Here is a 12,812-nt window from a genome sequence, read left to right as displayed (position 1 = left end):
GTGGATACTATCTTTAAAAAAAGCACATTGCTTTTTCATTCCGCTCTTCCAGAAAAGCTTCTTCCGAAAGAAGCTTGCAGTCTAGACATAGCCCCTGATGTAAAGGAAAGATAGGAAGACTAGCAAGAGGCCCATATGGCTTTATCAGGACTTCTATCATAACAGAAGAGGAAAGAGAAAGGGGGAAAGGAAAAGGACAAGGGAAAGGAGGAAAGGAAAGGGGGAAGAGGAGAAAAGAAAAGGAAAAGAAAGGGGGAAGGGTGAAAGGAAAAAGAAAATACCACAAAAAGTGGAAACATGGACAAAGATCATAAGTATGTAGAAACAAGATCAGAAATAAATAATACAAAATGAGTTACACCTACCAAAGACATAAAAGTCAATCAGAAAAAATTCTTAAATACATTAGAGAAGTAAAAGAAAGATAAAGCAAAGTGTAGGTCCTTTACATAGTGGAAAAGATGAAATAATAATTGATGACATCAAAAGAGCTTTGATGTTTAATACAGTACCTATTTTGCTCCAATCTTCACTAAAATGTTAATGATGACCAGATATTTAACCAAATTAGTATCAACAATTGGGGGATGGAATGCAAAAGAGGAAAACATCAAGTTAAAGAATATTTAGCTAAGTTAGATGCATTGAAGTGAGGAGAATCTGATGCAATTCATCCTAGAGCTCTTAATGATCTTGCTGAAGCAATTCTGGAACCAATTAACTTTGAGAACTCCTGGAAGGCACACAAAGCCTCAGAGGACCAGAGAATGGAAACTGTAGGGTTTACAATATTTACAATTATAGGGTAAACAATATTTCCACTAATGACTTGGATAATGCAGAGGACGATATGCTTATAAATTTTGCAGATGTCACCAAGGAGAGAGGGGTTGATAGCACTTTGGAGGACAGCATTAGAATTCAGAATGACCTTGACAAACGGTCCATTTTACAAGATGAAATTTAAGAAAGACAAGTACAAAATACCACTTAGGAAGGAAAACCAAACACACAGTTACAAAATAGGGAATAGTTATCTTGGGGTGCTACTGTTGAAAAAGATTTGGGGGGTTACAGTGGGTTAAAAATTGAATGAGTCAATCACAAGCAGCTGTGAAAAGGGCTAATTAATTCCTGAGTGTATTAACAGGAACATCATTTGTGAGACATGAGAGATGGTACAGGAGAGGCCTCAGCTGGGATTTCAGTTCCGGGCATCACACTTTAGGAAAGATGTGGACAAATTGGAGAGAGTTCAGAAGACAGCAAAACAAACAAACAAAAAAGATTTAGAAAACCAGAGCTAAGAAAAATGTGAAAAACTGGGCATGCTTAGTATTGAGAAAAGACGACTAAGACTGATAACGTCTTCAACAATGTTAAGGCTTGTTAAAATAAGATGGTGGTCAGGTCTTCTGAAGGTAGGACAGTGAAATAATGGACTTTATCTGCAGCAAGGAAGATTGAGATTAGCTATCAAGAAAACTACAAGAGGAGTTATGCTCTGGAATAGGCTTCCAAGGGAGCTTGTGTAACTGTTATCAGTGGAGGTTTTTAAGAAAAGATTGGAGATACACCTGCCATAAATTGTCTTAAGTTTACTTCCTCCCGCCACAGTGCAGTGAGCTGGATTTCATGACTTCTTGAGATCCCTTCCAGTCCTACAATTCTGTAATTCTTTCTTGACGAAGGAAGTCTGATTCTAGCTAACTCTGTGAGATAGCTTACTATCTGGATGAGCCTCCAAGTGAATTGGATGACTGGGCTCAGGAAGCTTGTCAAACAGAACTGAGTGCATGGAAACCAGCTGTAAGGAGAAAGGCAAAGTTTGTCAACAAGTCCTTAGAAGATCCTGTGTTTTAATTCACAGTTTTCCTTTTATTTTGGACTCTAATACTTTGGAAGGAGTTGAACTCAGAAGTGCCATAACTAGAGGGCTCCACACAATGGCACTGGAACTATCAGGGTGCTATCCAACCCTCAAGGACCTGTACCTGGGTGGGTTGCACCCTGATGGGCCTCATGTGGGTACCACGTAGGCTACCTGTTGCACAGCTAAATTCCAATACTGATGTTCCTACAACAACATTTTAGCTTTCTAGTACTTGAAATGCCATAGGAATTAAAGCTTTTCTTTTCATTTATTTCAATGGGAAGTGGATCATGGTATATTGCACCATTTAAAACGGTCATTCACTTGTAACTACAATTCTTTTTTTAAATTACACCAAATGTTTTCAATGCCAGTAATTAAAAATTGGTAATTGAATTGATAAGAAATTTAGAAAGGCAAACTAAACCATTTTCTAGAAGTAGCACATAACTATGCCATCTCTATAAATTTAATTGCATACAAATAAAAAGCTGTAGAATGAAAATGAATGGTCAAGCAGGTTTATACTGGAATATATTTGCCTCCCTTTTGACCAGTAATGTAGAATTCAATTTTAAACACTTCTCTCTTATTATCAAACAGCTAACCTATGCATATCAATTTTAAAGGACCTAAATTCTGTTTAGTCTTCAGGAGATAATCTTATAATTCAGATTTACCTAACAAAAATATCATTTAGCACATTATACAACACAAAAATTAGCCAAATATATTTTAATGTGATCAGAATAAATTCAGTCTGTAAACTGTATTTGCCTAACAATGTTTTTCACTTTTGTAATTATGAGTTCACAGAATATTGACAGATCTAACAAACATAAGAATGGACATATTGGCCCAGTAGCCATCCAGCCCAGTATCCTGTCTGCCGACAGTGGCCAATACCAAATGCCTCAGAGGGAGGTAACACAACAGATAATCCTCAAATAATCCCTCCTCTGTCATCTACCTCCAGAGAAATAGAGGCTAGGGATACTATTCCTACTCATCCTGCCTAATAGCCATAGATGGACCATTAATCTATCTAGCTCTTTTTTGAAGCCTGTTAAAGTCCTAGCCTTCACCACATCCTCTGGCGAGGAGTTCCAGAGGTTGACTGTATGCTGAGTGAAGAAAAAATTCCTTTTGTTTGTTTAAAACCTGCTGCCTAATAATTTCATTTGGTGACCCTCAGTTCTTATATTGTGGGAATAAGTAAATACACCAGTCATGATTTTATAGACCTCTATCATATCCTCCCTTAGTCTCCTCTTTTCTAAGCTGAAAAGTGCAAGTCTTTTTAATCTCTCTTCATATGGGACCCATTCCAACCCCCTAATAATTTTTGTTGTCCTTTTCTGAACCTTTTCCACAAACAAAATAAAAACAAATCAACAGTAAACCTTTCACCTCCACATGCAAAACTTTCTTTAGCTCCATCAGAAACAACGTATAGGTACATTTTTCATTATGTTACTTGTCAAGTTTAATATTGAGACCAAACAGTTGACAATTAAAGTGGATATCATGCAGTAGGGCAATATTTCATTCTCAAGGTTAAAAAATGAGTTTCATATTTGATTTTTGGAGAGTATCATTACTCTTTGTAGGGTCATAACCAGGGCAGGACGAGTGTGGCAGCTGTCTAGAGTGCAAAGCGACACAGGCAGAAAACTGGGCTTGGGAAGGTAGGGCTATTAGGCAGCAAGCCAGAATCAGTTCCCACAGTATGTAGAGCTAAGAGCTTCCTACATATTCTCCTGCCCCCTCGCATCACCTTTAAGGGACATAAATGTGTTTGCTCACCTTAGGCATTAAAATGCCTAGTTACTGCTCATCTCTTCTCTATAGTCAGTAAACTGAACATGATCCCAAAACACTATCCTCAAGAAACACATGAAAGTAGAACAAAACCAATTTCACTCAAAGTTTGAGACCAGTTTCCAATGTCTTTTAATAACAATGTGTTTTAAGTAGGAATAAGACCCTCCGGAAAAGGGCACTTTTTCCGGAGGATCGGGGCCAGTCTAGACGCTCTTTTCCGGCTTTTTTAAAAGCCGGAAAAAAGCGGCGGACATTTTTATTTAAATGCCGCGGGGGATATTTAAATCCCCCGCGGATTTCCCTACTACGACTGGTGAAATTTACATGCCCCTTCCGGAAAAGGGGCCAGTGTAGACGTAGCCATAGAGTAAGAGACAGTCCCTTCCTCAAAGTCCTTACATTCTTAACAAACAAGACTAACAAAGAGTTGGAGAAAGGAAGACACGATGTCTTATTCTCACTTTACAGTTATGAGCGAAGGCACAGGTAGGTGATGATATCAGATTGGAGGTGTGTGGTAAAGTCCAGAACTGAACTCTTAGCTCCTGAGTCCAAATCCAGTGTTTTAATTAAAAAAAATCCTGCCTCTTCTTCTATAAGAAATGCCATTTTCCAAAAACATAAAATAAAGGTCCTAACTGCTTGCAGTAATTTAATGGAAAAATCACTTAAATTACAACTGCATTGCATTAGAAACCCATGGCTGGCCTGTGCCATCTGACTCAAGCTAGCAAAATCCAGGGGCTGTCTAGGACCCTGCAAGGTGGGAGGATCCAGAACATCTACACCACAATTAAACAGCACATTAGCCTAAGTCCTGTGTGGCCAAGTCAGCAGACACAGGCCAGCTGGAGGTATCTAATTGCAGTGTAGACAAACCCAGGATGGTCTAAGCACCAAGTTTATGTATTTACTCTGGAACCACAGGCTTAAATCCCAGCAAAGTCAAGTTGTCTTTTTGAGACATTAAATTGAGCATGATGCAGTTTACAGCAGGTTTTTCAAATGAGCTATCTCCCCTACATAGATATTTTATATATATCCCATGATGTTACACTAGTGTGTTGAGAGCTAAACAGCTGCTGCATTTCAGCGGTGGGTGACGTGATTCCTATATCCCCATGCTCCACGTTACAAGAGTGTCATGATACTTTGCTGGTGAGTGTTTCTGGAACACTGAGTTCTCCCAATGAAAGACAGCACTTTTTAAAAAAATCCAAAAAACAAAGTTTGCCCTTTGTCAAAATATTTCCTCCTCCGGATGTGCAGCATGTTATACATTGCTTGGGTGATAGCAAATGGATAAATAGTGTTTGAAAAAATGAGGATATAAAACAAGTCTTCAGAAACAGGGGTTTTACTGCAAATAAATGGTTGTCTGCTTCATTTAGTAAAAAATGTATAAATCTAACTGTGTCTTGATTAGTGTACATGAACAATTCCTGAAGCCCAATAATGCTATTCCACACTAGACATTTGCAAAGATAACAACCTTTCATACTTATCAGCACCTCAAAACCTACTGGCAATAGAGTATGAATTAACTGCATTTGGCCTAACGGGATCTGTTGTCATACTCAGAAATCAGTCATTTGGCTAGCAGGCATTTCAAATCCTGTTTCCAGTCAGAAGGAAGGGATTCCTCTTTATCCACTAGATTTAAGGTCTGAAGTCTGAGATATGGAAACTAATTAACTACAATTCTGAACAGAAATGCTGGCACAAGTTTGTTTGCCTCACTATGAAAAAAAATCCTAGCACAAACAAGAGTTTAAAGTAACAAAACAAGTGATTACATGCATACCCTTGGACAACATATTCCATTTTAGCTTGTGTTACTGATTCAAGGCCTTATCTTGAGGGATACTGACCATTTCCCACACAATGCCAATGATTCTCAGCCTTCCAGTGACTTCTCAGGGTACGACTACACTTCATGCTTATTTCAGAATAAGCTATTTTGGAAGAAATAGCTTATTTCAAAATAGCATGTCTACACACCAAATGCCTATAGAAATAGCACTGAGCTATTTTGAAATAGAGCGTCCACACTGATTGGATGCTGAATCACATTTTAAGGCCACTTAGAACCACTTCAGGCAGGGCATTTGGAGAGTAGTTACCTCTGGAGCTGCTGCCTGAGGCTGAGGCTCATGCATGAAGTACATCCCCCTCAAGAAGCGGGTCACCATTGTCCTCTGGAAGCTCGCCACAATGGCCACCCACCGATCCATCGGGAACCAGTTTGGTGTGGGGAGATCCACCATTGGGGCCCTCATTATGCATGTATGGCGCTTCCAGGCTACTGTCCCAGGAGAGTGGTGAAGTGCTGGATAGGGGCACCCTAGGGAGTTGGTGGGGGAAGCCCCCACCCCGGAAGATTTTTCAGTCCCCCTCTCACAAAGCCCTGTCAGAGGATGGAGTAAGTAGGGGGATGCGCTTGTTCGGGGGGGGAAATGAAGGGTAGGCTCAAGGATCTTCCAAGGATTCTGGCAATCCTGTGATTCTTTGTTTGTCTCCTTCTACACATGGTGAGGGCCATCAACACCATCCTGCTACATAGGATCATCAACCTCAGCAAAATGGACCCCATCGTCACCAGCTTTGCCAGCATGGGCTTCCCCAACTATGGGGTGGGGTGGAGGGTGGGCAGCTATTGACAGCACTCACATCCCCATCCACGCCCCTGATTATCAGGCAGCCGAATACATTAACCATAAGGGGTATATTTCAATGGTCCTGCAAACCATCACAGACCATTGCAGCCAGTTCACCTACATCTGTGTTGGGTGGCTGGGGAAGGCACATAACGTTCACATGTTCCACAACTCCAGCATCTTCCACAAACTGCATGACGGCACTTTTTTTCCCCCCCAATTGCACAATCAGGATCAGGGACATGGCCATGCTAATGTGAATCGCGGGGGATGCAGCCTAACCACTCTTGCCCTGGCTAATGAAGGCCTACACTGGACATCATGACCACACCAAGGAATGCTTTAATACCAGGCTTAGCAGGGCCCGCATGGTGGTGGAGGGCATCTTTGGGCATCTGGAGGTGAGATTCCGTTGCCTCTTCACCCAGCTGGATGTCGGGGAGCGGAACATCCCCCAAGTCGTGACTGTGTGCTGTGTCCTTCGTATATGTATGTGAAAGGAAGGGGGAGACTTTCCTGCCAGGGTCGGAGGTAGAGGCTGGCCGGATTGGTAGGCCTTCAAGCAGCTGCACATGGCTGCCCCAGGTGGTGTCAACCACTCCCCTCTCACAGCTGGTCCAGCTGTAGAGAACAGAAAGACGGTCAGTCATCCCTGGAGACACTGCCTGAAAACTGGCAGTTCTCGACTCATTTGGAGGTGATGTGCTTGGAGCAAGGCTATCTGTGACCTAAACTGTGGGCCTTTTTTGCAGGGACACAGATGTCCCCAAGGGAAGCCTCAGGACCCCCACATCCCAGGGACAAGAAGGCATGTGAAGGTGTTGGCCAGACAGGGAGCCTGCAGGCAAGAGAGGAGGCCACCGGGTGACTGGGCTTCCCTCCATGCCATGCACATGTTGGGTTTGGCAGTGGTGGGTTCCATGTAGAGAGGACTTGTATCCCAGCCTGTTGGAGGAGAGGGGGACATGGTGTTGGGGGGAGGTGTGTGTGAGCATCACATACTGCTGTGCCTTGCCGCACTCCTGAGGGTGTGTGTCTCTCCAGGTCCGCAGCCTTTTTCTAGTGGTGGCTTGTGGTGAGAGGGTGTCCTACCCCAGTGTCAGGAGTGTGGCAGTCCTTCCTAGACCCTGTGAGCAATAGCACAAGGGCCCTCTGGTGTAGCCTCCTGGGGCTGTGCGTCCCGCACTGGCGCTTCACGTGTATTAACATGCACAGACTGCTGTGCGATCCCCAGGCTGCCAAGGCCAAGTGAGGAGCACACTACCTCTACCCTGTGTGTGTAGGGAAAATAATGGCACATTCCTGATATGCCTTCCCTGGCCTCAGACGATGCCTGGGAGACATCCATGGCATGGGGTGATGGTGCTGGCCTCGTTCTGCTCCTACTCTTCCTTCTCCTCTTCCTCCTCCACTGTGTCTCTGTCCCCGGGACGGCACCAAGGGCATCTCCAGTCCTGAGTTCTCTTCTGGGGGGGTGAGGGAGGGAGTGATCTGCCCCCTAGCATGTGGTACAGGTCTTCATAGTAGGAGCAAGTGTGGGGTTCAGCCCTGGAGTGGGAGCTGCACTTCCTGGCCTTGGCATAGGCCTGCCTCAGCTCCTTAACCTTCATCCATATCTGCTTCTGGGTGCGGATGTGTCACTTTGCACTCAGGCTCTTGGCTATGTGGCCATAGACGTTGGCATTTCTGTGTGTGATGCGGGACATCCTGGAGGTTTGCCTCCTCGCCCCAGACCTCAGCGAGGGCCACGACCTTTGCACCAGACGAGCATGGTGCCCACCTCTTATGGCCCTGGGCAGGGTGCTGAGAGCTGAATGACTGGTCCCTGGGAACTGTGGAGGGCTCAGTGGAAGCAACAGAGTTGCTCAATTTGGTCCAATGTGAAGCAGTGGCAGCTGCTGGGTGGCTTGGGGCTGCCAGGGCCTGCAGTGCACCACGAGCCCTTTCCCTTCTGCCTGCAGGTTTAAGGGCTTCAGGGGAAGGGAAGCTACAGAGTTGTGATGAGTGTGGACAAAGAGGCCAGTAGGGCACCTGTGAGAGTTTCTGGAGGCTCCTTATTTTGAAATAACTCCAGCTTCTCTGTCTGCACACACACTGTTCTGAAATAGCTATTTTGGAATAGGCATTATTCCTCGCAAATGAGGTTTACAGACTCTGGAATAAGCCACCCCTCATTTTGAAATTATTTCAAAATAAGGGACTTGCTATGCAGACGCTCTCAAAGTTATTTCAGAATAAACTTCCATTATTCTGAAATAATGCTGGTGTGTAGGCATACCCTAAGTGAGCTGAGGTTGCTCAGCCCCTGATGTGATCAAGCTCAATGTTTAAAAAATTATTCTGTTTTCTGCCTTGTCTAGTAAGGTCAGAATATTTATTTTGAGATTTCTACCAAGGTGAAATATAACTCCAGCTCCACAAAATGGAAAATTGTCACAATGAGAAATAGCTAATATATTAATAATCAGGACTCGCCGAGCTGCGGCGAGCCCCGCTCGCCACCCACTCTGTCCAGCGGTCTGCGCATGCACAGATCATTCTGCGCATGTGCAGATCGCCCGAACTTGGCTCTTCCGAGTTGTAATCTACTCGCCACAAGCGAGTAGATTACATAGTTTGTCGAGCCCTGTTAATAATTGGGGAGAAGTATTCGGTTCTATCATTAAAACTTACAAATGTGGATAATATTATTCAAGAAGATTCTGGGAACAAGAAATCAACGAGACTTATTTAAATTTGTAATCATACAATAATTTACTTATGTGCTTTTCAACAAGGTAGTTTGACCATCAAATTTATCTAAAGCAAAAGAGTAACCATGCAGCCTTCACATTATTTTGCATCAGATGGAATACATAGCACAATAATGATCAAATGAAATAATTTGACTAGATTAAAAGGCAACAGATTATTTTTGCTCCATTTTTTTGCTCACTGTTTTGGTATATAATTTGAATTTAATTTTATGTCAGTATCTTAGTAGAAAGGAAACAAAAAAGAATAACAATGTAGATTACATTATCCTAAAATATGTGCTAATATTTAATTTTACATCTTTACAATTTTGAAGACACAAATACCTGGACTCAAAAATCATAGTTTGTAAGTTCTCCTAATTTTACTATGATAAAAATAGGAAAAGATATACCCAGTGAGGGAAACCAAAATTAGATACCACGCTTATCGTTATTTGCTTTGGCATCAAAAATTCAGAAAAAAGTGTATTGAAAAATAAAGCTAGGTAATACAATCCATTCACAAACATGTCTAACAGTTTCAAATCTGAGGAGCAATAATAAACATGTTTAAAAGTCTCAGAGGGTAGCTGTGTTAGTCTAACTGAAAAACAAAACAAAGCAAAGAAGTGGGTTGTGCCCACAAGAGCTCATGATACAATCAACATTTTTGTTAGTGTCTAAGGTGCTGCAGGATCATTTTTTGTTAAAGTTTTTTCCAATAACAAACATGTTTTTCATGGGCACAAACATGCTGTGCTTAAATGTTGGTGTGATATTGTGAATGTAACAGGCTTCTATTACTCATCTAATATCACCCCAACTCTCAATTTTCTCAGTATGCTCAGGGCTAATTTTATCCTCTCCTAAAACATCAGTCATCTTAGCTATTATAATCCTTCACTCCTGGCTTCACCACATTTCACCTCTTCCCATTCCAGTCTATCCAAAACAGCTGCTACTAAAATCATCCTCTGCACATCCACTCCAAACACATCACTTAGATACTTTCTTTGAACCCTTCTATTGGCTTCCTGTCTTTTAACACAATGAATTTAAGTTATACATCCTCACTGAGAAGACTCTTTAGAATCTTGCTCTCCCTGACTACAACTCATCTGCTGTTTATGATACTATTTAAATCATTTTCCAAAATAATGTATTAAGTGGAAGCCATTATAAATAACATTAGCAGCAGGATTTAATTAATGGCATTTATTCTGTTGGATGAAAGGTTGAGAGTTCAATATCAAACCCAGCACTTAGAATGGGTAAGTAGCTCTAGCAAGAGATCTTTTGGCAACCCTTCCCTTAAGACCACACACTCACCTAACACACACAAGTTAACAAGCATCTTGGCTCCTCCACCTGCACATAGAAGTTAAAAGCCAGGGAGTGTCAGTGGAGAAAGACTCAAATCACCCTAATTAATTTAAGATTCAAAAGGTTTTATTTACTAGCCCTGGACTAACAGCCACTTATTTTCCATTCTCTGTTAGAGACAGAGTAGAAGAGAGAAAAAGAAATGAAATGCCCTATGAAGTTAGAGAATATAATTAGATTAAAAAATGTCACTAAGGAATATATGTTTATCAATACTGAATGTGAATATGGATGTCTATATTTAAAACATGGTATTTCAAATTTAAATATGTACTATCTGCTGCTTGTCACAAAATATCTTAAATATATTGTTCAATATTATGGAAAAATAGCTAGAAGTATCAACTAGTATAGCTGTTAACCATGCACAATACTAACTGGATCATATAAAAAACCCTCTTTATTTAGATTCATTTTCATCTTACCAATGGATGTGTCAAAGCAGCAGAAGGAAAAAATATAGAGGGAATATGCTTTCTGTATCAACTCAAATGTACTATGGAAAGCTTTGGTATGTCTGGCATCCAACACAATGATTTTGTGAAACTGCTTTTGCAGAATTACAAAAGAAAAATAATAGTAACTCCAAAGTCTAGCATTCATAAATGCTCTTTACAGATCTAACGTAGCATGAATAAGCAAATTTGCCTGGTTCTCAGAATGGGCAGTAGAACAACACTGAGCTGAAACATTTTAATTCCAAAGTAAGATCTGGGATTTTGAAAGCCATGAATGCTTGCATGGTATAATTTGCATTCAGATAATATATTAAATGAAATTCATGTGAAAGCCTACATAGATTTGTGCAGCACCACCTGCAAACAATCCCACCCTGCTGCTACAGAATGTATTCACATTTTGATGCAGATACCAAGGAGACTGAGAGGGTGTGAACAGGCAAGGCAGGCAACTGTCTACTAAAGCAGAAAAAAAACAAATATTGGCATGATCAAACTCCCTCAAAAAGAATTCAAATGTCTTGGTTGCAAAGCACTGAGACACAGAATAAACCTATAAGCGCCAAATAGGTTTCAGAATAATCTCTCCTAGTTATTAAAAAAAGTAGGCCAAATTCTTAGAAAACACTAGAAATATCAGAGCTTTCCTGTTAGGTATGGGCCACTGTGCACTTTGCAAAGTAAGCTACAAAAAGGAGAGGAATGAGGTTAATTAAAACCTTACGTTTATTATTTGTTTTCCCAGATGATGCTGTTTAAAGTGGACTACCTGGAGATATTATAGGGATTTCACTTATCCTAAGATTTGTGTTATGGGAAAGTGGCAGAGGATTGTGATAGAAGAGTAAGATAGGTAAAGGAATTAATCTGTATTAACTCTGCATTAATATTTACTATTATTAAAATGTAGTAAATTCATATCACCTCTGGTCTGATAGAGGCTCTAAAGATATACCAAGGTTCTGATTGGTTCTGAGCTCAAAAGCCAGAAACCTCTGACAAATGACTCCCATTAGAGGTTTGTGGTTGGGCTATATTGTTGCTACATTTATATTATATTTTTTAAATACACTGACAAAAATAATGATTTGCATTTCTGTAAAGGTATTGGCCAGGGAAAATTCTTCCTCAAATGAGTTAGGTGTCCAAACACATATTTATAGCAAAGGCAATTTTTTGACTAAATGTAAACTGTGCACACTGAGCTTTCATAATATGCTTGCTTTTAGTACCTTTAAAAGAACTGAAATAAACCCAAAAATATAATAAAGACAAGGCCTTACATAAAACCAGGCTTTGCCCTGAAGTTCAGCAGTTAAAGCATTGGATCATAAATTCCAATATGAGTAGCACAACACGATGCCAATCGACTGGAAAATAATCATAAAGTTAACCTTAATACATTATAAGACAAGTTGTAGACAAAGGTTAGTCCCTGAGCAAGAACTACAGATGTGTTTGGGTTTAAGAGGAAACAGATGTTTTAATGATGCTGAAGTGATTTTAGTTCAGTGGAACTGTTTTCCAAACAGCCAGATTTAAAATCCTAGCACACATTTTTTTAAAAAACGATTACTGAATTATTGGGGAGAGAATAATTTATCCTTGTTTTTCGGTCAACAAAACTCTCAAAAGAAAAATTAGAGGCTAGTCAAGTCAATAGTATATGGGGAAAACAAGTTTGTAGTGTTTCTTTGAAATAATGTTATGGAACAAATGGCAGTCTTTCATTGATCTCATAGATAGAAATAGTTCTATTTCTCAAAAGGTTCTTATTGATTGTATTTTTAAAGCTATACTATTCTCTCCATTCCACAATTTGGGTTTTCTATGTTTGTGATGTCACAGGACACTAATCTTGTATTACATCACCACTATCATC

General features: G+C 40.7%; 1 protein-coding gene across 4 annotated transcripts in view; it reads right to left on the bottom strand.

Annotated features, from left to right (window-relative positions):
• The window catches only part of PDE4D (phosphodiesterase 4D), a 1,058,382-nt gene that overhangs the window by 468,519 nt on the left and 577,051 nt on the right, over nt 1–12,812 (bottom strand). The gene's annotated exons all lie outside the window — the stretch shown is intronic.

The sequence above is a fragment of the Pelodiscus sinensis genome, chromosome 6, assembly GCF_052426305.1.
Source record: "Pelodiscus sinensis isolate ZL-2025 chromosome 6, ASM5242630v1, whole genome shotgun sequence".
In the NCBI taxonomy this organism is placed as follows: Eukaryota; Metazoa; Chordata; order Testudines; family Trionychidae; genus Pelodiscus; species Pelodiscus sinensis.
Note: the sequence above shows the minus strand (reverse complement) of the source record. Positions and strands in the feature narration are given on the sequence as shown.